A 13,001-nucleotide genomic window follows, 5' to 3' on the forward strand; every position below is an offset into this window, starting at 1 on the left:
TTGTGCCAGAATTTAGAGGAAAGGCTTTCAGTTTTTCTCCATTGAGGATAATATTTGCCACTGGCTTGTGGTAGATGGCCTTCACTATATTGAGGAAGGTCCCCTCCATTCCCATCTTGCTGAGAGTTTTGATCAAGAATGGGTGTTGGACCTTATCAAATGCTTTCTCTGCATCTATTGATATGATCATGTGGTTTTTATTTTTCTTGTTATTGATGTTGTGTATTATGTTGATAGATTTACGGATGTTAAACCAGCCTTGCATTCCTGGGATGAAACCTACTTGATCGTAGTGGATGATCTTCTTAACGAGGCATTGAATCCTATTTGCCAGGATTTTGTTGAGGATCTTTGCATCTGCATTCATCAGTGATATTGGTCTGTAATTTTCTTTTTTGGTAGCGTCTCTGTCTGGTTTAGGTATCAAGGTGATGTTGGCTTCATAAAAGCTATTTGGATGTGTTTCTGTTTGTTCAATTTCATGAAAGAGTCTTGCCAAGATTGGCAGTAGTTCCTCTTGGAAAGTTTGATAGAATTCATTAGTGAATCCATCTGGACCTGGGCTTTTGTTTTTCGGCAGACATTTGATTACTGTTTTAATTTCATCAATGGTGATGGGGGTGTTTAGATATGCTACATCCTCTTCCTTCAACCGTGGAAGATTATAAGAGTCCAAGAATTTATCCATTTCTTCCAGGTTCTCATTTTTAGTGGCGTAGAGTTTTTCAAAGTAGTTTCTGATTACCCTTTGAATCTCTGTCATATCAGTAGTGATCTCTCCTTTTTCATTCCTGATACGAGTTATCAAGTTTCTCTCTCTCTCTTTCTTTGTTAGGTTTGCCAGTGGTCTATCAATCTTGTTTATTTTTTCAAAGAACCAACTTCTGCTTTCGTTGATCTTTCGGATTGTTTTTTGAGTTTCCACTTCGTTGATTTCTGCTCTCAGCTTTGTTATTTCCTTCTGTCTTCCTATTCTTGGGTCCTTTTGTTGAGCATTTTCTAGTTCTATTAGCTGTGTCATTAAGCTACTCAGGTAAGCTCCTTCTTCCTTCCTGATGTGTGCTTGCAAAGCTATAAATTTTCCTCTCAGTACTGCTTTTGCTGTGTCCCATAAGTTCTGAGAGTTTGTGTCTTTATTGTCATTTGTTTCCAGGAACCTTTTTATTTCCTCCTTGATTTCATCTCGGACCCACTGGTTATTGAGCATGAGGCTGTTTAACTTCCAGGTGTTAAAGTGTTTCTTCTGAGTCCCTTTGGAGTTCACAAATAATTTCAGAGCCTTGTGGTCAGCGAAGGTAGTCTGCAAAATTTCTATCCTCTTGATCTTATGGAGGTATGTTTTATGTGCCAGCATGTAGTCTATCCTGGAGAATGTCCCATGTACATTGGAGAAGAATGTGTATCCAGGTTTCTGGGGATGGAGTGTCCTATATATATCCACTAGGCCTCTTTCTTCCATTTCTCTCCTCAGGTCTAGTATATTCTTGTTGGGTTTCAGTCTGGTTGACCTGTCCAGTGTTGACAAAGCCATGTTAAGGTCCCCCACAATTATTGTGTTGTTGTTGATATTATTTTTCAGATTTGTCAACAGTTGTATTAAATATTTTGCTGGCCCCTCATTCGGTGCATATATGTTTAGGAGAGTGAATTCTTCCTGCTCTACGTACCCCTTGATTAATATAAAATGTCCGTCTTTGTCCCTTACAACCTTCCTGAGTATAAAGTTTGCATTATCTGATATTAGTATGGCCACTCCAGCTTTTTTATGGGTGTTGTTTGCTTGGATAACTTTTCTCCAGCCTTTTATTTTGAGTCTATGTTTGTTCTGACTATTCAGGTGCGTTTCTTGTAGGCAGCAGAAGGTTGGATTGAGTTTTTTGATCCATTTAGCCACTCTGTGTCTCTTAACTGGTGCATTTAGTCCATTGACGTTGAGAGAAAGAATTGTCCTGGGATTTAACGCCATCTTTATTTCAAAATTTGGTGTGTCTTTTGGGTAGTCTTGTCTTAGATTAGGTCTTTCAGTTTTTCTCTTAAGACTGGTTTTGTGTCTGTGAAGTTTCTGAGCTGTTTTTTGTCTGTGAAACCATGTATTCTTCCATCAAACCGGAAAGTGAGTTTTGCTGGGTATAGTATTCTGGGTGAAGCATTCATTTCATTCAGTCTTGTCACAATATCCCACCACTGCTTTCTGGCATTGAGCGTTTCTGGTGACAGGTCTGCTGTAAATCTCAGGGAAGCTTGCTTGAACATGATTTCCCCTTTTGATCTTGCTGTTTTCAGAATTCTGTCTCTATCTGTGGGATTTGTCATTGTGACTAGGATGTGTCTTGGGGTGGTTTTTCTGGGGTCTCTTTTGGTTGGTACTCTTCGGGCATGCAGGATTTGATCACATATATTCTTTAGCTCTGGAAGTTTCTCTTTAATGATGTTCTTGACCATTGATTCTTCCTGGAAATTTTCTTCCTGGGTCTCTGGGACTCCAATGATTCTTAAGTTGTTTCTGTTGATCTTATCATAGACTTCTATTTTCGTCTGTTCCCATTCTTTGACTAATTTTTCCATTGTCTGCTCATTTGCTTTAAGTTTTTTGTCCAATCTCTCCTGCTGTATGGAATTGTTATGTATCTCATCTTCCACAGCACCAAGTCTATTCTCAGCTTCTGATACCCTGTCCCAGAGCTTATCCATTTTGTCATTCACTTCGTTTACTGACTTTTTCAGTCCTGTTAGTTGACATGTTATTTCAGTTTGGAGTTTTGTCATTTCTGCCTTCATATTTTCTTGGTTCTTATTAGTGTTCTGTTCAACTCGATCCATGGTTTCTTGGAGTCTGTTGAGCACCTTCCATATTGCTAGTCTAAAGTCCTTATCTGAGAGGTTGATTAGTTGTTCAGTCATTATCTGGTCCTCAGAATTGTCATCTTCATTCTCTATGTCTGATGCTGGCCTGCGTTGTTTCCCCATTGTCACACTTGTATTGTGGGTTTTTCTACGTGTTGTAGTGGTATTCATTGTCTATATGATGTAGGCAGCACACTCCTCTGGCTCCTCCCTTTCTGGATGGGCTGACTTGCCTCTAAGGGAGGGGAGTCCTCCGTGGATGAAGCCTCACACTGGGTCAAATCTTAGGCCCGAGCATGCAACAGAGAAGACAGTCCAGAGAGAAATGTTTGCTTCTGTGATATAGCGCCGTTCTTAGTGTGATTTTTCCTTCTTGTTGCAATGGAGTTCTTTCCTTAGAAAGAGTGCACGGCCGCGTAGCGAAGCGGAGCGGCCGTGCTCCTCTGAGCCTCTTTTTGCCCCACTCGCAAGAGTTTCACGCAAGAGGACAGTAGACAGACATAGACAGGTCACACTCACAGTCTTTCACAGCTGAGCCCCACTGGGCCGGTGTACTTTTGCGGATTTTCCCTGCCTGGTGTCACACACAGGGAGCCCTCAAAACATTCTTAAAAGAAAAACTGAATGACCTACTTTAAGACAAGACTGACCAATAGTCACACCAAACTTCAAATAGAATAGCTAAAGCAATCATTGGGAAAAAGAATATGGGAGGAATTACTTTCCCCTACTTTAAACTGTACTACAAAGCAATAGTTATCAAACCAGCAGGTATTGGAATAAAGACTGGCCCTCAGATCAGCGGAATGGGCTTGAATACTCAGACAATGTTCCCCAGACATACAATCACCTAATTTTTGATAAAGGAGCAAGAAATCCTAAATGGAGCAAAGAAAGCCTCTTCAACAAGTGGTGTTGGCACAACTGGCTAGCCACTTGCAAAAAAATGAACTTAGACTCCCAGCTAACATCATGTATGAAGGTTAAATCCAAATGGATGAAAGACCTCGATATCAGACCCGAAACCATAAGATACATAGAACAACACCTAGGTACAACACTCCAGGACATTGAGACTAAAGCCATCTTCAAAGATATACTGTACTCTCCAAGCAAGTGAAAGCAGGGATTAACAGAAGAGAATATATTAAACTGTGAAGCTTCTGCACCTCAAAAGAAATAGCGCCCAGGATACAAGAGCCCCCCCACTGAGTGGGAGAAACTATTCACCCAATACCCATCAGACAAGGGGCTAATCTTCAAAATATACAAGGCACTGACAGAAATTTACAAGAAAAAACATCTATTCCCATCAAAAAATAGGGAGAAGAAATAGACACTTTGACAAAGAAGAAATACAAATGGACAAAAGACACATAAAAATGATCCACATCACTAATCATCAGGGAGATGCAAATCAAAACAACTATGAGGTACCACCTCACACCACAGAGATTGGCACACAGCACAAAGAATGAGAACAAGCAATGTTGTGGGGATGTAGAGAGAAAGGAACTCTTATCCACTGCTGGTGGGAATGCCATCTATTTCAACCTTTATGGAAAGCAATATGGAGATTCTTCCAAAAACTGGAAATCAAGTTCTCATATGTTCCAACTATACCACTTCTAGGAATATACCCTAGGAACACAAAAATACAATACAAAAATCCCTTCCTTACACCTATATTCCTTGCAGCACTCTTTACCATAGCAAGACTCTGGAAACAGCCAAGATACCCTTCAACAGATGAATGGCTAAAGAAACTGTGGTACACATACACAATGGAATATTATGCAGCTGTCAGGAAAGATGAAGTCATGAAATTTTTCTATACATGGATGGACATGGAATCTATTATGCTGAGTGCAATAAGTTAGAGAGAGAGAGAAAGATGCAGAATGGTCTCACTCATCTATGAGTTTTAAGAAAAATGAAAGATATTCTTGCAATAATAACTTTCAGACACAAAAGAGAAAAGAGATGGAAGTTACAGCTCACCTCATGAAGCTCACCACATTTAGGGAGAGTTTAGTTAGAGAAGTAACTACGTTTTGAACTATCCTAATAGTGAGAATGTATGAGGGAAATAGAAAGCCTGTCTAGAGTACAGGCTGGGGTTGGGTGGGGAGGAGGGAGATTTGGGACATTGGTGATGGGAATGTTGCACTGGTGATTGGTGGTGTTCTTTACATGACTGAAACCCAAACACAATCATGTATGTATTAAGGTTGTTTAAATAAAATAATTAAAAATGAATAACATCCCTTTTTTAATATTGTAATTAACATAATTTATCATAATTTAAAATATATTATTGCCTCTAATAAATTCAAAAATCACTACCAATTTATTTGACATGGGTTCTGTAAGTGCACAAAACTGAACCCCAACATATTCATAAGTATTTTCTTATACAGCTGTATACTGTACTATTAAAATAAAATATTTTCATTAAATACCTTACATTTCTAATATTATAGCATCTGTCATATCAATCATTTAATACTGTGAAGAGAAATTTATAAAACATTTTTCCAGATACTTCATAAAACTTCTAAAAAGGAATATTGAGATGATTTTTTTACTTATTTAAATAATCCAAAATTAAGATACCTCATTGTTTTTATAATTACTAAATTTAGTTTGATCAGAAATTTATTGTATAAACAAATGCCTTCTGACATCCAATTTTTATCAAAGTTTAAGGAGTAACCAACAGAAATATTCTAAACTTCTGGGGCTATAAATAAACCCATAGTGATCAAAGGCATTTAATATTCAATATAAGTATATATTAACTAAAACTAAATTACCAAATAAATTTACCCATAGTCTATGTACTGATATATGGAAGGATAGAATTTCAACAGTTTAGCCAAAGTGAACAGAATAGTGAAATTGAATCTGCAACAATTTTCCATTTCTTCCTTCAGAAAAGGAGTTCTACTTATACCTGTTCTAAATTCTAGGTTATTAGCATCATTTTCATGACGCAAATAAAATATTACTACATTTTTTAAATTGTAGGTTGACAATCTATCTTACATATCTGTAAAATATTAATATTTTGTGTATTTGTGGGAGGTTGAGTTCCTTCTTCACAGTACAGGACTTACTTCAGGCTCTGTGATCAGAAATCACTCCTGATGACCATAAGGGATGCCAGGTTCAATCTTAGGACAGCCTAATACAAGGCAAATGCCTTAACCTTTATTCTCAGCAATATATGAGATTTCTTCATTTGTCATTAAATATAGTTTTCATTCTTTAATTACCAAATTCTCAAACACTTTTTTATTTTGAGTCTTCTCGAGAACTAAAAAGATAAATTAAAAGCCTTGCTCTCTGTTTTCTGTTGTCTTGAATAAGTTTTTCAATTTCTTTAAACTTTGGTTTCCTCACTTTTAGAATAGAAATAAGATTTGTTTTAATGATGTGTCAGAGTTTTTAAATTTCTTGATAAAATGTCTAGCAATATTTTTCAGCTATGAAATCATAGACCGCTGTAAATCCAAACGCTTAAAAGAGTTAAAGCCTCTGATTTACCATAATGAATGTTAACAATTGGTGATTGACCAGGTTCAGTGAGCAGGAGTAGAGTGACTGGAAACCACAATTTATAAAAACAGTATCTAACACAGAATATTTCTACTAAATCACAACATTTCTGTTGATTTCAGTAACTTACATTGATATTTTTAAAATATGTATTCAAAATAATTTACATTATCTAAAATACATTTTTCTTGTTTGGGGAGAGGAATTGGAACCTTATTTACCTGTATGTAGTATTTATTTTGGATTCTGTGCTTAGGCATCATTTGTGGTGGTTCTTGGAGGACCATAGACCAGAAATAAGTGTTGGCCACATACAAAGTAAGTGCTTTAAATTTTGTACTATTTCTCTGATTCAAAAATACACTAAATATGTTTCTGACAGAAACTAGGTGCATCAATCAACTTATAAATGGGTAAAATATTGGCAAAACAAAGTGCTTCTGTTAGATTAAAAATATTTATATATCAGTCTAGACATACATGCACAGCAAGTATGTTGAAAGTCTTAAAAACATACTTCTTTTGAATTGACCAAGTGGCAATTTCACAATAGTCAAAAGAAAATAATAGTCCAATCAAAATGGGTTGAGATCATGACCATTTGCAATCAGTGAACTGCTACCCCACACTGCAATCCTTCCATTTGAAAACTGGTCTTGATTGCTAGTTTCACTGGCCTCACAGTTTATCCTGCTCTTATTAGTTTAAAATTAAGTCTGTGCACCAATTATTTAAATATTTTTAAATCATAACAAAAGTATGTAGTTATAAGTTGATGGAAAATGTTTCATGGCTTCCAATTAAATTCGAACCAAATGAAATCAACTACTTAAAATCTTCTAGAAGTTTAACATGTTATTTTAGACATTTTGGTAAATGTCTCATGCCACTATAAATTTAGTAAATAAACTGATTTTAAAGAAATGGAATTTTAATCAACATAGTCCCTTCTTCCTATTTTTTTCTATCTCCTTTGATCTATCCATACATATTTTTCTAACTTCATAGCAAGCTTACCAAACTATGGCTAAAATATTGATTAAAATATGAAGTGATTTTTAATGTTCATAGAAGAATTTCCAATTACCATTCTGATTCTTTGAAATCTCTTCAAATTTCGCTTTAAATACCTTTGAACTTGACTAGATTGAATGCACACCTCTATTCAGAGTAGCACTTGACATAATAATATCTAAGGATTGGAATAGACTTAGACATTCAACAACTGATAAGTGGATCATAAATATGTGATACATATACACAATGTGTTACATATATAATGTATATTTATACATGTATAGAAACTACATTGTTGTATTAAATGTTAATTATAGAGTCCATAGTGTTCATGGAGTGAATAGATGGTGCCTGCAGCCCCTTCAGACAAGCAAGTCTGAGGGTTCAGGATAACAGCGAGAAAATGATCCACAGGCAGTCAGATTTCAGGAGACATTAAGCTTTATTATAAGGCCCTAGCCACCATGCATGGCTTCTAAGCTAAACAGCTCTGTATTTATAATGTATCTTCCTGATGAATCCCTGTCTTCCTCTTCCCTTTGTTACCAACCATAGATTTCTCCCATCCAGATAAAATAGAAGTTAGTGGAAGGGTTACACTACATAGCTATAAAGAGTGATGCCACCATGCAATTTTCAGTAATATGGATGGAACTGGAAAATATTATGTTAAACAAAGTAAACCAGAAAAGTATAAATACAAAATGATATTACTTGTATATGATATTTAGATTAACTGCATGAACAAATGCAATTACTTAAATGGGAGTTTTCAAGAAAACCCTAGACCCCAGAATACAGTCAGGAGAATGAAAAAAATTGAGTGGGAGAGGAGAAATAAAATGATGGGTGACAGTGACTATCTTCAGATGCATTGTTGGTTTTCAAAAAGGACAGAATTAAATATCCAAGCCAGTGTCAACAACAATCAAATCATGAGATCCAAACTTTAACAATGTGCCTATTATAATGGTAGGCTGGATAGTGATGGTGATATGGTATGGACTCAGGGAATATCGGTGGTTGGATTGGCCCTGAACATTGCATATCTAAAATCCAATCATTAAAAAGAGGAGGTACAGTAAATGCACCCCATATACACCTCAACACAGGCCCTTTGCCTGGTATGTATTGTGAATTGGGGGGCAAAAATAAATAAAATCCAATCATTAATAACTTTTTTAATCACAATGGTTTAAATAAAAGTATTTTAAAAAAGATTATTTGATTTGATAGTATGAGAAGGTTTCAAATAGCAGATAAAATATAGCTAATTCTATCCAGTACAGATTTCAGTGACAAGAGGACCATGAACATAGGTATTCACATTTTCTTCTAAGTATTTAGATTATTTCATTTAATATTTTATTTCTACAAGTTTTTCACAGTTGTATTTCAGTAACATAGTGACAGTGACTTAGGATTGTTCCCACCACCAGTGTTGACCTTCATCCACCATAGTTCCCAGCATGTTCTTAGCATAACCTATACCTCCACTTTTATCCCCCTAGAATGCTAGTTCATTATGTGTATAGCTTATTAGAGTTTAGACCTCTTGTTTCTATTGTCATTGACATTGATTTGGGATTTAGAGCTGACCTTTTTTTTATTTCCATTCCATGTTATGGGACCATTTGACTCTAGGGTCCCATCCACTATTTTTTTTTCCTTTTCTCAGTTTGTAGGGAGACATATAAATGAGAAAAATAACCAGATGATTCATGTTCTAAAATTCTGTAATAAAAATGTTGTGGGTCTCCTATCTATAAGCTATAAGTATAAATAAGATTAAAAAAAAAGGGAAAAATGGGGAGGCAAATGTCACAAGAGTTTTTGTTTGTTTTCCTTCTCTTTTTTTACATAGATGCAGTAAACATTGGTGAAATCAGAAAGTTTCCTTGGCCTAAGACAAGGTTTCTTTCCTTGAAACATATTGTCATGTGACCAAATATAGACTCCAGGAATGTTAGTTGCCAAACCCCAAGATTTTTCTTTATGGTCCCAGGAAAAGTACTGTTCAGTAGCGGTTGTCAGAGTCAATCTTCTATAATTACAGATATTGTTTTTTGCACATATCCTAGGGTGAAACCTAGGACAAAGTCTTTCTTTGTAGTCCCAGTAAAAGTTCTGCTTATTCGAGGTTATTGTAGTCAGTCTTCTTTAATTAGTGATCTTGAATTTTGCACAGATCCTATGACAGAGGGTCTTCTAATTTTATCTCACCATTAGGGGGTGAGTTAGGGCAATCTTACCTTAGATCAAGTTGCTGCTGCTTACTCATCATCAGGGTGACATATGAATCTACCCTGGCACAAGTTGGTTCCAGAGCTGTATTAAGGCCTTCCCCATGGGGGAGTTTGATTCCTATTGATAATGCAAGAACTGTGTCAGTTCTAAGGTTGGGATCTGGGGATCGAGGCTGGGTGGTTGATTTCTATCACATAAGGTCTAAGCAAAGTTCCCATGAATGTTCAGGTTGAAAGGCACCCCTGCAATATAAAATTCATGAGTTATTACCACTATTAGATAAAACCTTTTTTCTATACATAAGATTTCCCCAATTTAGTGTGCCTATGCAGAAAGAAATAGAAAAAAAGAAATAAACAAAAACAATGCCAGTTTATATTATTGGTGCATTTAAGATAGAAATAACAAGCTATAAAATCTCTGCAGTCTGATTTTGACTTGAGTTCTTATCCCAAGCAAAAAATTCTAATAGAATTTCCTGCTAAGCAGAACCAAAAAGGTTCTCCAAAAAGAGAGAGAAAAGAAAGAAAAAGGAAAAACTGGGGGTGGGGGGGTACCTCTATACGTGGAAATATACACTAGGAGTTATAATTATTAAGGTAGTAATATATAGATATTTCAATTGAGTTTTTTTGAGATATTCTAGTGAAACTTTTTCACATTTTAGCTATTGTTTTTTATCAGATTCTTATATTTAAAGAGTCTGGATTCTGTCCATTTCTTTCATCGATGTCAGGCTGATGTGGAGCATCTTCTAGTTTCAGCATATCATTAAATGCAGAGCGATCTGCCCTGCATGCAGACTGTTGCTGAGTCTTCTGGGTGTTGGGAGCACTCTTTGGACTAAGTCAATGCCAAATCAGTGGTAGGTCTTTCCTGGTAGAGGTTTGGATCCTAGTAATGTTAAAGATAATTGTGGTTGTTTCCATAGATGGTATCCATTGTTCAGTTGTGTGTGGGTGATGCCCATTCTTCTGAGGCCTGAGCCAAATCATTATGCCAATGATCAGGGTAAAAGGCCTAATTACATTGCCAAATTTGTGTTCCCATCTCTATTAGATAAGAACTTTTTTGCATATGTATTATTTTCCTATTTTAATGTGCCTACGCAAAAGAGAAGCAATGCTTCAATATACTGTTGGTGCATCTGGGGGCCGACGAATAAAGTCCAACATTCCCCATAACTTGGTACAAACATGAAATTTATACAGCGATACTCTTTTACCAGTATTGCTTACAAAACAGATCTCAAAGGGGGGAAATCTAACAATCAAATAACAAATCCAGTGAGCAAAATTGTCACTATATGAGGATATTCACAAGAGTTATAGATGTTAAGGGAATACATCTGAGATATACAAAAGAGATACACTTGACCCTTTTATGTTTTAGAAATAGTCAAGAGGGAGGGGGTTGTTTCCGAGATACCACTTTGGTCTGTGATTGGACAAGGGAAGAGAGCATGGAGCCATGTCCTCCCCTTGTTGCCTGCTGAAGCTTCTGACTCCCCGAGAGGCTTTTGTTTCCTAATTGCTGGAAGTTGAATGTTCAGCAGACCCCTCCCAGCCCCTTGCAGGAACAAGGAAGTCTGAGGTCTCTTTTAAATTGCACCTCACTGGAAACCAATTGCTGGGACCCTGAGCAGGTGTCCAGGAATAACCTTGGGGACGGGGAGGAAGGAGAGAGAAGGCTGTGGGGGGCTGCTGAGGCTGCATCTTCAACTTATATTAGCCAAAGAGCTGACAGCATGGAACCTTGCCCTGACGCGTTGCCTGCTGAAGCTTCAGACTCCACACAAAACTTATTGTGAAAGATATGTAATCTACCTTGGACAAAAGAAAAATCATTAGTACAAAAAATGGTTAAATGTGGGTAAAAAGAGATGGGAGTGAGGGAGTAAAATAATAAAACGAGTGCCTGGATGGCATTCAGATAATGACACGCAGAGAAAACACAACGATATCCGTATATTTTTTATGGACAAGTTTAATAAGAAAATGTCCCTGATAAGTCCTAATGCCATAATCTATTGTGACCCATTTCCCGCACCCCTTCCTAGGCCTCGTTAAAGCAGCCTTTGGAATGGTGGAGGGCTGCCAAAGGCCATGCTGGCAGGACCTCCCAGCTCAGCTCCCAGGAAGGAAAGAGATCCTTCCCGAGCCAGAAGGCCAGAAGGACGCAGCCCCTGCCACCAGACCCTTCCCCTTGAGCTGGGAGGGTAATGGGGAGAGCCTAGGAAAACCAATAAACCCCTCCAAGGGACTCATCTCGGTGGCTTGCCCAACCATGTGGCCAGGCGAAGCCCTGGAGTATCGAAGGAAGGAGGTAGGGGGGTGCTGGGGTGGCCCATGCCCCGCACCCCTTCCTAGGCCTGGCTAAAGCAGCCTTTGGCATGGTGGAGTGCTGCCAAATGCCATGCTGGCAGGACCTCCTGGCTCGGCTCCCAGGAAGTAAAGAGATCCTTCCCGAGCCAGAAGGCCAGAAGTCTCAGCCCCTGCCACCAGACCCTCCCCCTTGATCTGGAAGGGTAATGGGGAGAGCCTAGGAAAACCAATAAACCTCTCCAAGGGACCCACCTCAGTGGCTTGCCCAGCCATGTGGCCAGGCGAAGCCCTGGAGTACAGAAGGAAGGAGATAGGGGGGTGCTGGGGTGACCCATGCCCCGCACCCCTTCCTAGGCCTGGTTAAAGCAGCCTTTGGCATGGCGGAGTGCTGCCAAATGCCATGCTGGCAGGACTTCCAGCTCGGCTCCCAGGAAGGAAAGAAATCCTTCTTGAGCCAGAGGGCCGGAAGGTCACAGCCCCGCCCCCAGACCCTCCCTTTGGAGCCGGGAGGGAAATGGGGAGAGGGTAGGAAAACCAATAAATTCCTCCAAGGGACCCAACTCGATGGCTTGCCCAGCCATTTGGCCAGGCAAAGCCCTGGAGTACTGGAGGAAGGAGCAAGAGGGGTCTTGAGGTGACCCATGTCCCACACCCCTTCCTAGGCCTGGTTAAAACAGCCTTTCACATGGTGGAGGGCTGCCAAAGGCCATGCTGGCAGGACCTACCAGCTTGGCTCCCAGGAAGGAAAGAGATCCTTCTCGAGTCAGAAGGCCAGAAGGTCGCAGCCCCCAAATCCAAACCCTCCATTTGGAGCTGGGAGGGAAATGGGGAGAGCCTAGGAAAACCAATAAACCCCTCCAAGGGACCCACCTCGGTGGCTGCCCAGCCATGTGGCCAGGCAAAGCCCTGGTGTACCGGAGGAAGGAGGTAGGGGGGGTGCCTGCGTGACCCATGTCCCACACCCCTTCCCAGGCATGGTTAAAGCAGCCTTTGGCATGGCGGAGGGCT

At 38.9% G+C, this 13,001-nt stretch overlaps 1 pseudogene; it reads left to right on the forward strand.

The window, feature by feature from the left end:
- The first annotated feature begins 8,424 nt into the window (after nt 1–8,424).
- Nucleotides 8,425–8,573, forward strand: LOC126014829 (uncharacterized; annotated as a pseudogene).
- The last annotated feature ends 4,428 nt before the right edge of the window (nt 8,574–13,001 follow it).

This window comes from Suncus etruscus, chromosome 7, assembly GCF_024139225.1.
Source record: "Suncus etruscus isolate mSunEtr1 chromosome 7, mSunEtr1.pri.cur, whole genome shotgun sequence".
Lineage (NCBI taxonomy): Eukaryota > Metazoa > Chordata > Mammalia > Eulipotyphla > Soricidae > Suncus > Suncus etruscus.